We start from the raw sequence: 14,496 nt of genomic DNA on the forward strand, positions 1-14,496 counted from the left end.
AGTATTTGGATGCAAAGAGTGGTGGTTAATGAATTAACATTGAAGTGAATCAGCAATTTCTACCACAAGGACTATAGAACCTGAGTATGGGGTTGAAGAGTTTCTGAAAGGGGGCTGTGAATCTATATGCAAATTTGCATATAAGTAACCATAGTTACTATAGATTAATGTTTCACACATATTACTAATTTTAAAATATATGTAGATGGCATAATTAATCAATTGGTCTATAAACTAGATGTGAATATTCTTTCTAAAAATGTAGGTCACAACTTATCCACGCCTTCTTGTTTTATTAAACTATTCTCTGTGACTTTCCAAAAAGTCCTCATAGGAGATCCACCTAATATGGCAGAGACCTTCCTCACTTTTTCTTTATGTTGTGAGGAGGCCAATGGAATATATAGACTGTCCACTGGTTTTCTTCTATTGTCTCACACAATCCACCATTCTTCCCTTTTACTGCTATACTTCTTTTATGTCATTCTTAAATACTTCATAGTTTCTTGTTTATAATATATTTATGGCTACTCATGCCCACTATGCACCTCTGCCTTGCTCTTTTGGAGATCCCTCAATTCCATGTATTCAGAGACCATAATGTTCCATGACTTAAAGATATAAACCACTGGTAGAAGAATAATGGTATGGAAAACATGGACCTTTGATTCATAGAAAAGTTTGAAATCATTTAAAAGAATTTTTGCAATTTCCCAAAAGCAATCCAGCCCACTTATTCTCTTGTTCAGTTATGAGCCTTATTCTATATTCATGTGTAGGACCTATTATATATGTATATAGATATATAAATATATCTATATTCATATATAATGTATATGTATAATATATGTATGTATATAATGTGTATATATGTATGTGTGTATACATACACATGCTTATAAATACACACACACACGTTTGTGTGTATGTGTGTGTGTGTATGTATATATATATATATTCATATATATTCTGATGGGCAAACTCTACAGACTTTCTAATTAACTGCATATCATGGTCTAAATAATGAATATTTTGTTCACCTGATTTTTCCTGTGAGCATAGTTAAGCCAAATTTTTTTAGAGTGATTGGAGATCTCATTTTACAGAGATCATTGCAGACTCTGCAGTGTTATAGGGTTTCATGCAGTCAGTACAATGTTGTACACAAACAAGTATATTATCTATACAGAGTTCTTCCTCAGGTTGGACTCTAAGCTGGATCTCCTCCAGACAGTAGCAAATTCCTTTTTGGTCAGCATTTATTTCCTTGTTTCATGCCTTGCTTGATATTAACCTTCAGAAGGTCATTGGACAGTTGTCTCTGTGAGCACTTCTTTCTAGGCTTCTCTTGTATAATTCTGACTCATTAACAACACATAACTTGCTGAAGTAGCCCCTTAAATTAAAGGTAGTATATTGCTCTACCAAGGTAAGTTTTATTTTATAGGCATCAAACAACAAATACTTTGGCACTTGAATTTCCCCATCTTTCATTAAACTGTGTAATCTTAAACATGTTGTCTATTACAGAAAATAATCTATCATATCCTGCTGGTCCTCAGCTCACACATTCTCTTTAAGTGTGTGTGGATTGATTTATCTGTCTATATCTATCTGTCTTCTATCTATCTATCTGTCTTCTATCTACTATATGTGTGTATATACACACACACATACATATATGTATATAGAAAGAGAGACAGAGAAACAGAGACAGAGAAATGGGGAAGTGAGTATATTAGTTATCAGTTATAAGCTCACTTTTTTTGGTGATATAATTTTTGGGGGGGTTAACCTTTGTTGTAACCCTCTTCAGATACCTTGTGAATCTATCCCACAATATCATCAAAATGTGTCATTTCACAGTGTGGATCTTCTCTATGTGTATTTGGTCTAGCTCAGATGCTTTCTGACTTTGATTTTCTCCAATCCAGTGCCATCTCCATTTCCTTTACAAGCACATCCCAAAATGTGATGGTAGAGTCCAAATGTGGTAGTTGCACTATCCTTGATTGTGAAAATAGTTCATTAAAAAACATTTGTAGGTCTTATCCATCTTGCTCTTTTCCAGCTATATCCTTAAATGCCTTCAGTATGATTTAGCTCAGTGGAGGTTGATGCCAAAGTTTCTTTGAACTAGTTTTTCCCTTCACTGCTAATTGCAGTTTAATGGAGCAATACTGTGCATAGCCTTCCTTCTTTTAAAAAATATTTAAGACTTGCTGTAAGTCCCACTCTCAGGGATTCACCATATTGGTTCCAAGCATTGTAGTTAGGTGGTTACAGTGTATATAGAAGGCTGAACTTGAAGTTAGGAAGACTTGAGTTCAAATCTAGAATTGTATCAGAATCTACTAGCTATGTAGCCCTGGGCAGGTCACTTTACTTCTCACTACCTCAGTTTTTTCATCTGTAAAATAAGGATAATTATAGCACCTACATCCCAGAGCTGTTGTGAAAATGAAATAAGATAATATTTGCCAAGTACTTTGCAAACCTTAAAGTGTTATATAAATGCTAGTTGTTGTTGTGGGACACCAATCAGCTTTAGTCCTAAGATATTTCAGAACTCCCTAGTTCAAGTGATCAATCGAAATCAATAGTAGAGATTACATACAGGTAGATGTGCAGCACAAAACAGTGCTCTTAAACTTCCACCATCTTCCTAAAGATTTTAAAAATGCATTTACGTTCTAAACCTGTTTGGTTGTTGAATTACTGACTAAGGTTGTTGTTAGTCTTTTTTGGCTTCTTTATCAGCCAGTCAGTGTGTAAACATATATCAACTACCTACTGTGTGCCAGGCACTGTGTTAAACCCTAAGGATATAAGGAATACAAAATATATTCTCTGAGCTTGAGGAGTTAATAATCTAATGAGTAAGGCAACATGCAGTTAATTTACATCAGTTCCATAATCCATATCAATAACTTTTTCATATTTATTTTCTATTTTTAGACATCAATAATTTTTAAGTAGGTCAATTGGATTTTTTCATTGTTCGTTATATTGTTTTTTTCTTATTTTCATTCTTATTTTCTAGCTCTCTATAAAAATTACTGTAATTCTAATAGATGTCTGACTACATAGAAAGTTGATTTAAGAATTACTTCCACATTAGTAACAAATCCTAGCTACTAAAATGCAATCAATATTTTGTCATGTTACTTTATTCAGGACACAGTCAAAGCCTTCTGATTCTTTTCTGGGATGAAACATTCATGATGTATGTTTTTGGCTCATCACAGAAAATTTTGGTTCAATAATCCTCTAGGTAAAGAAGTAGAGTGGTATAGTGTCTACAGAGCCAATCTCAGATTCAGAACAATCTGGGTTCCAGTCCTACTTCTGATATATATTGGCTGTATGACTTCAGCAATTCTCTTAACATCTCAGTGTCCCAAGAAATTCTGTAAGACTGTATGATGCAGAAGCATTACTCTATACACACACACACACACACACACACACACACACACACACATATATATACATACACTTGGACTTGCAAAACACTTTTAAATAAATGTTTGTCTGCATTTTTCCTAAAAAATGAGAAGGCTAAAATTTCCAGGATGTTTTTTCCCTGTCTTTTTAAAGTACCAATTTGATTCCTTACAGCTTGTGTACATCTCAAGTTCTTCATAAGCACATGAAGAAAATTGCTAGTGACTAAAATAATTTCAGCCAAATCTTTAAGCTCATTATTTTGAAAGTTATCAGACATAAAAATTTGAACACATCCACTCAGAGTAAATCACATTTATCTAGATCCTTCCCCACTTTGGGACAGCTCCTGGCTTCCTATAGTAATTATTACCTCTTCAGATATTTAAATCATAATTATTGGTGGGGAGGGAGAGGTAAAAAGTTATTAAAAGCATCTTAAGTTCACTGTCATCCAATGAAATTTCTCTTTCTTTTAAGGAATGATGTTTTTCTTTGCTCTCTGTTACATCTAATGTAGTAAAGAAACTTTTTTCTTTTATATCTTTGCAGTGCTTTTCTGATTATAAACTTAAAGATAAGCAGGGTGTAGTGGACAGAGTGTTTTACTGGGATTTGGGAGGTAGCATGGGGTCTAACATCATTATATGGCTCTGATCAATTCTTTCCTGATTCCTCTAATTGTTCATGCCCTCCACTGCCCCCATGAAATTACTTTGCATATATTTTCTATTTGCTTATATACATATTGCTTCCCATAATAAGATGGAAGCTCCTTGAGAGCAGAGACTATTTTTTTGTCTTTGTATTCCCAAACTGGTGAGTTCTTAATAAATGCATATTGATTTGTTAATTGATTGATTGATTGAAGTTACATGGTCACTTTGAAGATCAGGTGTTGTTGGGAATTTTCTCCCCATCTATAAAATATGAGTGTTGTACTAGTTAATATTTTGTGTCATTTCTAATTCCAAACTTCTGTTGTCACTTCCCCAAACTTTTATAATATAAATCAGTTTTTATTTTGTACATAAGAAGAATTTACTTATCCTTTCCTGGCTTTTATGCTTTTTCCAGTTCAATGAAATTTTATTCAGTTGTCAAAAGGTCTCTTCTCTCATTCTATATTTCTTCCTAAGTTCATACTGCTACTTCAGATTGTTTTGCTCCATTTTGAGGAAGGGCCTAGTCCAGCCATACTTTATTCTTCAGACTTTGCCACTATCTTCAGCTGCCTTCTTGCTCTGTCTCACTGCCCCCTTATCTCATTTGTAAGTTCCTTTCTGAATGCTGTCATTGAGGCAGGGTCTGAGACCTCCCTTCCTTTGTTTTCCTATAGGTCCTAGAGAACACCTTATCTCCTCTCCCCACTTTTTAGATCTTATATGTGTTACCTTCCTTAGTTAGAATGTAAGCTCCTTGAAGGGAGGGATTGTCTTTGTTTTTGCTTGTATTTGTATCTCCAGTGATAATTAGCACTGTGCCTAGCACATAGTAAGTGCTTAATAAATGCTGTTGATTTGATTTGACTGTATCCACTTGTCTAAGTGAACATATATATATATATATATATATATATATATATATATACACACACACACACACATATATATACACACATATATGTGTGTATATATATGCATATATATATACATATATGTGTGTATATATATGTGTGTATATGTGTGTGTGTGTGTGTGTGTGTGTGTGTGTGTGTGTGTGTGTGTGTGTATGTCTCTACATTTGTAGGCAAGCTCCTTGAGGGCAGGGACTGTCTCATTTTTATATTTATATCCTTGGCACCTAGCATTGTACTCTTAATCAATGCTACACAGTTAATAGACTGAGGGGAAGATAGGAGAGGGAAACAAAGGAATTATAATGACTTCCTAATCCTGAACATACCTATTTCTCATATCTTTGGGGAAAATGAGGAAAGGGGAACCAAAAAAGTAAAAGAGGAGAATAGGAAAGGGGGCAAAAGGTTGAAAGGGGAATGAAACAAAGATGGCAAGAGAAAAAGGGGAGAGGAATAGAAGGGAAAAAATGAGGAATGGAAGTAAAAAAGGAAAGAATAAACAAAGCACTGATGCTCTTTTCCATCTCAAGTACTGATAGACTCAGTTTCTCCTTCTTTCATTAATATTCCACTGAGAATTAGTGTAGTTTCTTACATAAATATGATTAAAATTCTTTCCCATAGAATCTCTTCTTTTATCTCCTCAGACTGTTAATGTTCATTTTATCAATCTTATATAGATTCTCTCTTTCCTTTGTATAATAAATTTTGTTAGTCTATGAACATGATTTCATTATACTTTCTAGTTCTCAGCTGACTCTTCTTTGTTGGTAAAAGATAGGTTTAAGGAGGGAATCTTCCCCACTGGGGTTCTACCCCAACAACTTATTTCCATTATATAGTTCCCATTTTATAGTGATTGCAAATCACTTTACATAAATTATCTTATTTGATTCATACAACAATCCTATGAGATAGGTGCTATTCTTACCCCCATTTTATAGATGAGGAAAGTGAGCCTGAAACAAGTTAAGTGCCTGAGATTAGACAGCCAGCACAGACAGACATTAAACAGAACAAGCTGAGAGAAATCTCAGAGGTCATACAACTAATTAGTCAAATGCTAAGATTAGAATTAGCCCACCTTAGAATTCAAAATAATATTTTGCATATGCTATTTTAGAGTCTCTTTGAAGTTTATTTCCAGGTATGTGACTCTCACTGTCTTCTTTCCAATTGTGGAAAGTCTCCTGGTCTCCATGGAGACAGATAGAGAAGAGCTGGAACAGATGATGGAGCAGTGGAAGCCTCTGAAAAGGCTTAAATTAGTATGCAAATACCCTACGAAGGTAAAACATTAAGGCATTACTATTGATTAATATGGCTTAGTGGATCAGGTGGCTAAATTTTGTCTTAGGAGCCAGGTCCAAACCTGTCATGAAAGGTAAATACTAATGATGAGAAAAGGAGTCATATAAAAACCATGGATGTATGAGGAAGCTTAGTCATAGCCTAGAAAGTCTGAGGATAACATGAAGGTACTTGGTACTCCATGGTGAAGAAGAAAATTGAGGTTAACAGAAATCTGAAAGATGATATGGGTAAGTATAAAGCCAAAGCCAAACTTGGTTGACCTCATAATGTTGTCTATGGTTACTCATAGTTGTATAGCTACAAAGTAAGGGGGAAATTGGAACAAAGCACCTATTTTGGAGCAGATAAAGAGAGGCAGACAATGATGAACCTGTTTTCCCCCCATGCTAAAGATTAGGCCCCAACAGGATTTTCAAATTAGTATATAAGATTGGAGAGGAAGTTAAAGACTGTCTGGTTGGTCATCTGAACAAGGAGTAACTCAAGGCTAGGATATACTCCATCCCCAACTACTACATGTTGAAGTAGACCTGTTAGACCTGACTTTAATCCTGACCAGTCTTCTAATACAGGGCACCACTTGCAACCACAGTGTCTATTTTTTTTTTAAAAAAGAAGAATAAAAAAGAAGCAAGAACAGTGGTTTCCTACACATGGTTTGTTTGTGTTTTTCAGGAGAGATAACTTTAGCTAACCCAGAAAGACTTGAGCCAGCTAAAATCCCCTGGTCCTAAGTGGGGTCAAAATCATTCTCCCACTAGCAGCATTCTAGAGTAGCATTTGTTCATTGACCAAAAACAAACAGAACGGTTTCTTTTCTGTGGCCAAATGTACTGCCAGTTGAAAGCTAGCCAGTTTGTTATTAGATTCAGGTGTTCCTGCAGTGGTCTAGCTTTTACCCTCTTAATTCTCCCTTTCCTGAGATTGTGTGCTTCTGACATCAACACTTTTATTTTCTTTTCAACGAGTGGTTGCAAACTCACTGCAAGTTTCAGGTTGGTTAGCAGGTGGCCATGCTTGCCAGGAAGGAACTCACAATCTTGGATGACCTCAGGGGTTTAGCTAGGTTCACAAATTGATATCAGCCCATGTCTCTACTATAAGGTCTTATGGAAACTTTAATGTCAGCAGAGAGCAGACCAACCTTTGGGTTATACATTCTCATATAAAACACCCTCTGTGTGACCAAAGAATAGCAAAGAGAGGGTGGGTTTTTTTTTTGAAAGGAAGTCATTTGAGAGATGAGGAAAGAAAAAACAGGTGAAAAATGCATGCCAAGTGATCTGCTGTTCCAAGGATTTCACAACTGAGAAGGTAGCAGAGAACACTGAAAACAAGATCAAATTGCTTTTGCCAGGCTTTCTAATCTGTTTTGCCTGAAAGGAGAAGGCCATTCCTCTTAAGAGGAAGCTGGCCAGATCCTCAGAGTTGGAATCAAAAACAAAGGGAGGGATACAAACTGGAAGTGCAAAGTACATATTTCTTGAACAGCGGGGTCCTGGAGATGCCTACAAGTATTTTTCAGGGAACTAAAGCAAAGTGGCAGGTGTTGTGTATCCTGACACAAACGGGCTAACAGATGATATTCTGCAAAGGCTAGTGTTTTATCCAAACTTATATTAAAGATTAGATAAGAAGGAAAACAATCTCTTCTGGGACATTCAAAGTCCTACAAATTGGCCAAAACAAGATCTTAAAAATCCCTTAACCTTGCTCAGACTCAGTTCCCTCATCTGTAAAATGAGGTTAGACTCAATGGCCTCCACATCCCCATTCAGATAAGTCAAAAAAAGAAAAAAAAAAGGAGTTTAGGATAGTTATAGGTGACAGTTAGAGATGGAGATACAATTGCAAACCAAAATCTGAAGCAAAATGGAACACAAAGCAGAGATGGGTTTCTCATGGGAGGAAGCTAAAAAAGAGAGAAATCCATACTATGATTTGAAATCAAATGTGCCAATCCTGTGGGCTTTTATTATCTTTCCCTTCAAGAGCCTATCTATGGAGGCACAAAGTAAGCAAATCAGAATTGTTATTTGTTACTTGCTTTCAACTTAAATATAAATTTTTTTATACATTAAATAAGAAGAAATAGTTGTACTACTACAGTACTTTAAAGTTTATAAACTACTTTCCTCACAAACATAAGGAAGTAGATAGTTTAGTGTTTTGGTGCAGACCTGTGATTTCATATGCTGTGGGGAATTCAAGTGTGGAAATTCCTTTCACTGATGCAAATGCAGCAACTTATCTTAACTTTCAGTTTTGAAGAGTTGCATAGAGTACAGGGAGATTGAATGATAGAGCTTACACGTGTCACAGGCAGGACTTTCATGGACCTAGATTTTTCTGACTTCAAGACCAAGCCTCTACTTATGTGCTGCCATGCTGATCCTTTGTGTAAATTTTGTCAATATTTTTTTTCAGGTGAGAAAACTGAAGCTAAAGAAGGTAAGTTAGTTGAAGAAGATCACACTGCTAATAAGTGTCAGGTTGGAGATTCAAGCCCAAATTCTGACTTAAGATTCTGACTCAAAATCCCATGTTCTTTCCTCTTAGAAAATTTTATTGTGCCATGATTCATAGTATCATAGTAACTGCATGAGGTTACGTGACTTATCCAAAGTCACACAGGTAATATATGGTCCAGACAAGATTTAAACCTGAGCCCTCTGACTCCATAGGCAACATCCTTTCCACAATACTATGTTCATTTCTTTTCAACACTTGGTAAACCCTATTCAGAATCATTATTTCAATGGTATTGTAAATACTGGTCACTGCTAAGGCATCTCCATCTCTAACTGGCACCTATAGTTATCCTAACCTCCTTTTATTTTCCTTTTTTGATCTTATCTGAATGGGAACTTGGATGCCATTGAGTCTAACCTCATCATTTTACAAATGAGGAAACTGAGTCTGAAAGAGGTTGAGGGATTTTTAAGATCTTGTTTTGGCTAATTTGTAGGACTCTGAATGTCCCAGAAGAGATTATTTTCCTTCTTATCTAATCTTTAATATAAATTTGGATAATAGAAAAGCAGGAGACCATGCAGTCAAAACAAAACAGCCGAACAAACAGTTTTGGTCTAAACCTTATTAAAAGGAATTTTTGACCCCTCTACATAAAGGCCTCTACATATTGTAGTCCAGCTGAAACATGATACTAATAATTAAAATGAAAATATTAAAAAATTAAATTACCAGAGATTAATTAAGGAGTATTTGCTACTTTCTCAAAGCATTTCTTTATGAAAGGACTCACTATTTGCTTTGTTTAAATGGTGGGTTCTCCTAGCCCTTTTGAAATTTAATTCTACATCCATAAATCCATCCAAGCAATCAATCAACAGGCATTTTTTAATTGTTGGGCTCTGTGCTAGGTGCTAAGTACACAAAGATAATTTAGAAGCAGTTCCTGCCATCACAGAACCTGCTTTCTAATGGAAGAGATGACATAAATATACATAATTATCTTCAAAATACATGTAAAACAGATATAATTTTGGAGGATAAGATGAAAGGAGCCAGGGGACCACAAAAGACCTTAAGAAAATGGAACTTAAATTGTGTATTAAAGGAAACCAGAGATGCCATGAGATAAAAAGGGGAAAAAATGTTCTAAGTGTGGGACACGGTCAGTGCAAAGGCATGAAAATAAAAGATAGGATATCATGGAATATGAGAAACTCAGTAAGGCTAGATTGTGAAGAACATAATAAGGAATGATATCTAAGAAAGCCAAAAAAGTAAAATGAAGTTCATTTGAAGAGCTTTAAATGACAAACAAAGGAATTTATATTTGATCCTAGAGGAAATAGGGAGCTCCTGGAAGTTATTAAGGGAGGAGAGTGACATGATCAAACTGCACCACTCGGTGGCTGTGTGGAGGAAGGATTCATGTGGGCAGGTACTAGAGGCAGGAGGACTAATTAAAAGCCCAAGGCAAAAGGATACAATGGAGAGAGTACATGTGAGAGGTGAAGAGGCTGGTGACTGTAAGAAGGGGACCAACTTGAGACACTGTGGAACAACAATATTAGACAACTACTTGTCATGGGATCACAGATTTAGGGCTAAATAGCACCTTAGAAACCATCAAACACATTCCCCCTTGTCTTAAAGAGAAAGAAGCTAAGGCACAGAGAAGCTGCTCAGAGTTGCACATCTAGCAAGTGACTGAGATGGGATTGTCCACAGGTCTTCCTGATGAAGTTCAGGAACCTATTCACAACACCATACTTTGTCCCAAAAGGAAGCCATTTGTGGTGAATGAGAGTCAGGAATCAAGGATGACACCAATGTTGTCATGCTGTTTGACTAGAAAGATAACTGTAGGATAATCAGTAGGTGATTTGGAGGAGAAATGTGTCATTTGTGGACATGTTGCTTTTGAAATTCCTACAGAACATACTGTTGAAAATGTCCTTTCAGCAAAATTCAGGAGTCATATGCATAGACATGAAAATTGAACCCATGGGAGGTGACAAGTGAGAAAATGTGAATAGGAAGAAAGGGCTAAGGACAGATGCTGAGGCTACAACCATGTAGAAGGTGTGACATAAATGAAGATACAGCAAAGGAGACTGCAGAGTGTTCAAACAGGAGGAGAAGAAAAGGAGAGTAATATCACAAAAACTAAGGTGGAGTGAATTATTTAGAACTGTATAAGCTCTTTAAAGGCAGGGACTGATGTTATTTTTGTATTTGTACCCCAAGAGCTAGTGCATAATTGGTGCTTAATAAATATTTGTTGACTGATTTTACTGATGCAATTGAACAAGCATTTATTAAGCACCTCTTGTGTACAAGGCATTGTGCTAGGTACTGAGGATACAAGAAAAATTTTAAAAAATCTTTGCCCCTAGAGAATCTACTTGGAAATGGAAGATAAAACATACACATATAAAAATAACACAAGGAAGGACAAGATATGAAAAAAATCACATGTCAAAATACACTAGTAATGTTTTAGGGGAAATTAGGGAAGGCTAAATGGCAGTGCTGGCAGTACAGCTGAGCCTTGAAGGAGGATATAGAATCAGAAACAAGGTTGTGGAGATAAGGAGGAAGCTCATTCTAAGCACAGGTAACAATCTGTGTGAATGCATGAGGTATGGGAGAGATAAGTCTGGGGAATGATTATAGTCAAGTTTGACAGGAATTCAAACTATTGGGAGGAGAGTATTGTAAAATAAGTCAGGAAAATAAAGTTAAAATCCCACTGTAATAGGTCTTAAATATCATACTGATAAATATATTTTATTCTAAAGACAATAGGGAGGTACTGAAGATTTTTAAGCAGAGAAGCCACAGCCAGACCTTTTTCTTCAGAATATTATTCTGAAAGCTTTAAAAACAGTTGATTAAAGAAGAGATAGGGACATTGAAAATAAGAAGTCAACTGGGAGACTATTACAATCATCTAGGAGAGCAGAAATGAGAATCTATACTAAGGTACTGTTCATTTGAGGGGAGATAAGTGGATGACTGAAAGATTTGTGACCATAGAATTGACAAACTTAGGTGGCATAATAGATAGAGCATATGGCCTGGAGTCAGGAAGACCTGAATTCAAATCTAACTTCAGACACTTTCTAGCTGCGTAACCCCAGGCAAGCACTTAACCTCTGTTGGCCATGAAAGTTCATGAAGTTCAGTTTTAAAGATAATGAGTTTGAGACATTAGAAGAACATTTGGGTACAGATGTCCAGCAGGCAGTTGTCAACATGGAAATGGAACATGGAATTCAGGAAAGAGATGACCACAACAGATATAAATGTGGTAGACATCCTTAGAAAAATGATAACTGAATTCATAGGAACAGATAAGATCACCAAGGCATGAAGGATAGAGAGAGATGAGAACACACAGGACATCGTCTTCGGAGATCCTTGTACTTAGTGGTGAGAGATAGAAGATGAATCAGCAAAGGAAACTGAGAAGAGATGATCAGAAAAGTAAAAATGAATTCAATAAAAGAATTAAGTCATGGTAACTAAGAAAATAGAAAATATGAAGAGAAAGATTCTGATAAACAGTATCAAATATTGCACAAGCATCAAGGAGGATGACCTACACCTTGAGGCTTGGGAAAAGACCATCTGATTTAGCAATTGAGAGGTCATCAGTAATCCCATAGAGAGCAAATTCAGTACAGTAGTAAGGTTAGAAAGTAGATGACAAGGCCATTTGAAATAACTGGGTAGTGAGGAAATAATGTTGCCTATAATTACTTTCCAATTATTTTCTTAATTTTTTTTTAAATTTACTTTGTGTTTATTTTTCCGATTAAATCACCAGGAACAAAAATATAGGTTGACATACTTTATAGTATAATGTTAAGTTCTTCATAGAATTTCTCTGCTTTTTCATCCTATGAAAAATATATTGGTACAGAAGGCACAATTATCTTTCTAATGGTCAATTTGCTTATACTCCTTGTGAGTACTGCAAAACAAGTAGACCAAATATTCTAAGAATTGATTATTTTTATTGTCTCTGGGTGTAACACCCACAAGTAGAGAGTGTGATATAGATGGGACAACAAAAAAGACTAGGAAAGAGTGGTCAGACAGGTGGTACATAAAACAGGGAGAGTAGTATAACAAAAACCTAGGAAAGAGAGAGTATCTGGAAGGATAAAGAGGTTGACAGTGTCAAATGCAGAAATTAATCAAGAAGGATTATGAATGAGAAAACAGTATCATATTTAGCAAGAGATCATTCTGAGATTCAGTTGAGGGATGTGGTAAAAAAGCAGATTGCAAAGGGTTATGGACAGCAAGAAGAGAGAACATGGAGATAGCAAGTATAGACAGTTTTTTTTTCAAAGTGTTGACTGAGAAAAGGAAGAGGGACATAAGACAATTGTTTTAAGTGGTGGTAAGGTCTAGTGAAGGTTTTTCATTTGAGGGGTGGTGTTTTTTTATGGGAAAGACTTAAGCATGTTTAAGGAAAGGAACCAGTAAACAGGAATAAATTACAGATTCAAGGAGGATGGGGTTATTGAGGATGAAATCTGCTAAAGAATCCTGGAGGAGGTAATCATAACTGTGAATGTGAATGGGATGAACTCTCCCATAAAATGGAAACAAATAGCAGAATGGATTAGGAATCATAACCCTACAATATGTTGTTTACAAGAAATAGAGGGATAAAACAGGGTAAAGGTAAAAGGCTGGAGCAGAATATATTACCCTTCAGCTGAAGTAAAAAAAAAAAAGCAGAGGTAGCTATCCTGATCTCAGACAAAGCAAAAGCAAAAACAGATCTTATCAAAAGAGATAAAAACTGATACTACATTCTGCTAAAAGGCACCATAGACAATGAAATAATATCATTATTAAACAAATACGCACCAAATGGTATAGCATCCACATTCTTAGAGAAGTTCAGGGAGTTACAAGAAGAAATAGACAGCAAAACTATACTAGTGGGGGACTTCAAACTCCCCCTTTCTAAACTAGGTAAATCTAACCACAAAATAAACAAGAAAGAAGTTAAGGAGGTGAATAGAATATTAGAGAAGTTAGATAGGACAGACCTCTGGAGAAAACTGAATGTGGATAGAAAGGAATACATTTGTTTCTTGGCAGTACATGGCACATCCACAAAAACTGACCATGTACTAGGGCATAAAACCTCATAATCTAATGCAGAAAGTCAGAAATATTAAATGCATCCTTTTCAGATCATGATGCAATAGAAATTATATGTAATAAAGGACCATGAAAAGATAGATTAAAATAATTGGAAACTAAATAATCTAATCCTAAAAAATGACTGAGTCAAACAACAAATCATAGAAACAATCAATAATTTCATTCAAGAGAATGACAATACTGAGACAACATACCAAAACTTATGGGATGCAGTGAAAGCAGTTCTTAGGGGAAGTTTTATATCCCTAAATGCTTACATGAATAAAATAGAAAAAGAGGAGATAAATGAATTGGGCATACAACTAAAAAAAAGAAAAAGAACAAATTCAAAATCCTCAATTAAACACCAAATTAGAAATACTAAAAACCAAAGGAAAAATAATAAAATTGAAATTAAGAAAACTATTGAACTAATAAATAAAACTAAGAGCTGGTTTTATGAAAAAAACCAATAAAATAGATAAACCTTTGGTTAATTTAATTTAAAAAAA

The 14,496-nt window shown here is 35.4% G+C and overlaps 1 pseudogene; it reads left to right on the plus strand.

Annotated features, from left to right (window-relative positions):
- Positions 1 to 14,496, plus strand: part of LOC110216133 (developmental pluripotency-associated protein 4-like) — a 127,578-nt pseudogene that overhangs the window by 19,016 nt on the left and 94,066 nt on the right.

This window comes from Phascolarctos cinereus, unplaced genomic scaffold, assembly GCF_003287225.1.
Source record: "Phascolarctos cinereus isolate Bilbo 61053 unplaced genomic scaffold, phaCin_HiC Scaffold_4;HRSCAF=312, whole genome shotgun sequence".
Taxonomy (NCBI): domain Eukaryota; kingdom Metazoa; phylum Chordata; class Mammalia; order Diprotodontia; family Phascolarctidae; genus Phascolarctos; species Phascolarctos cinereus.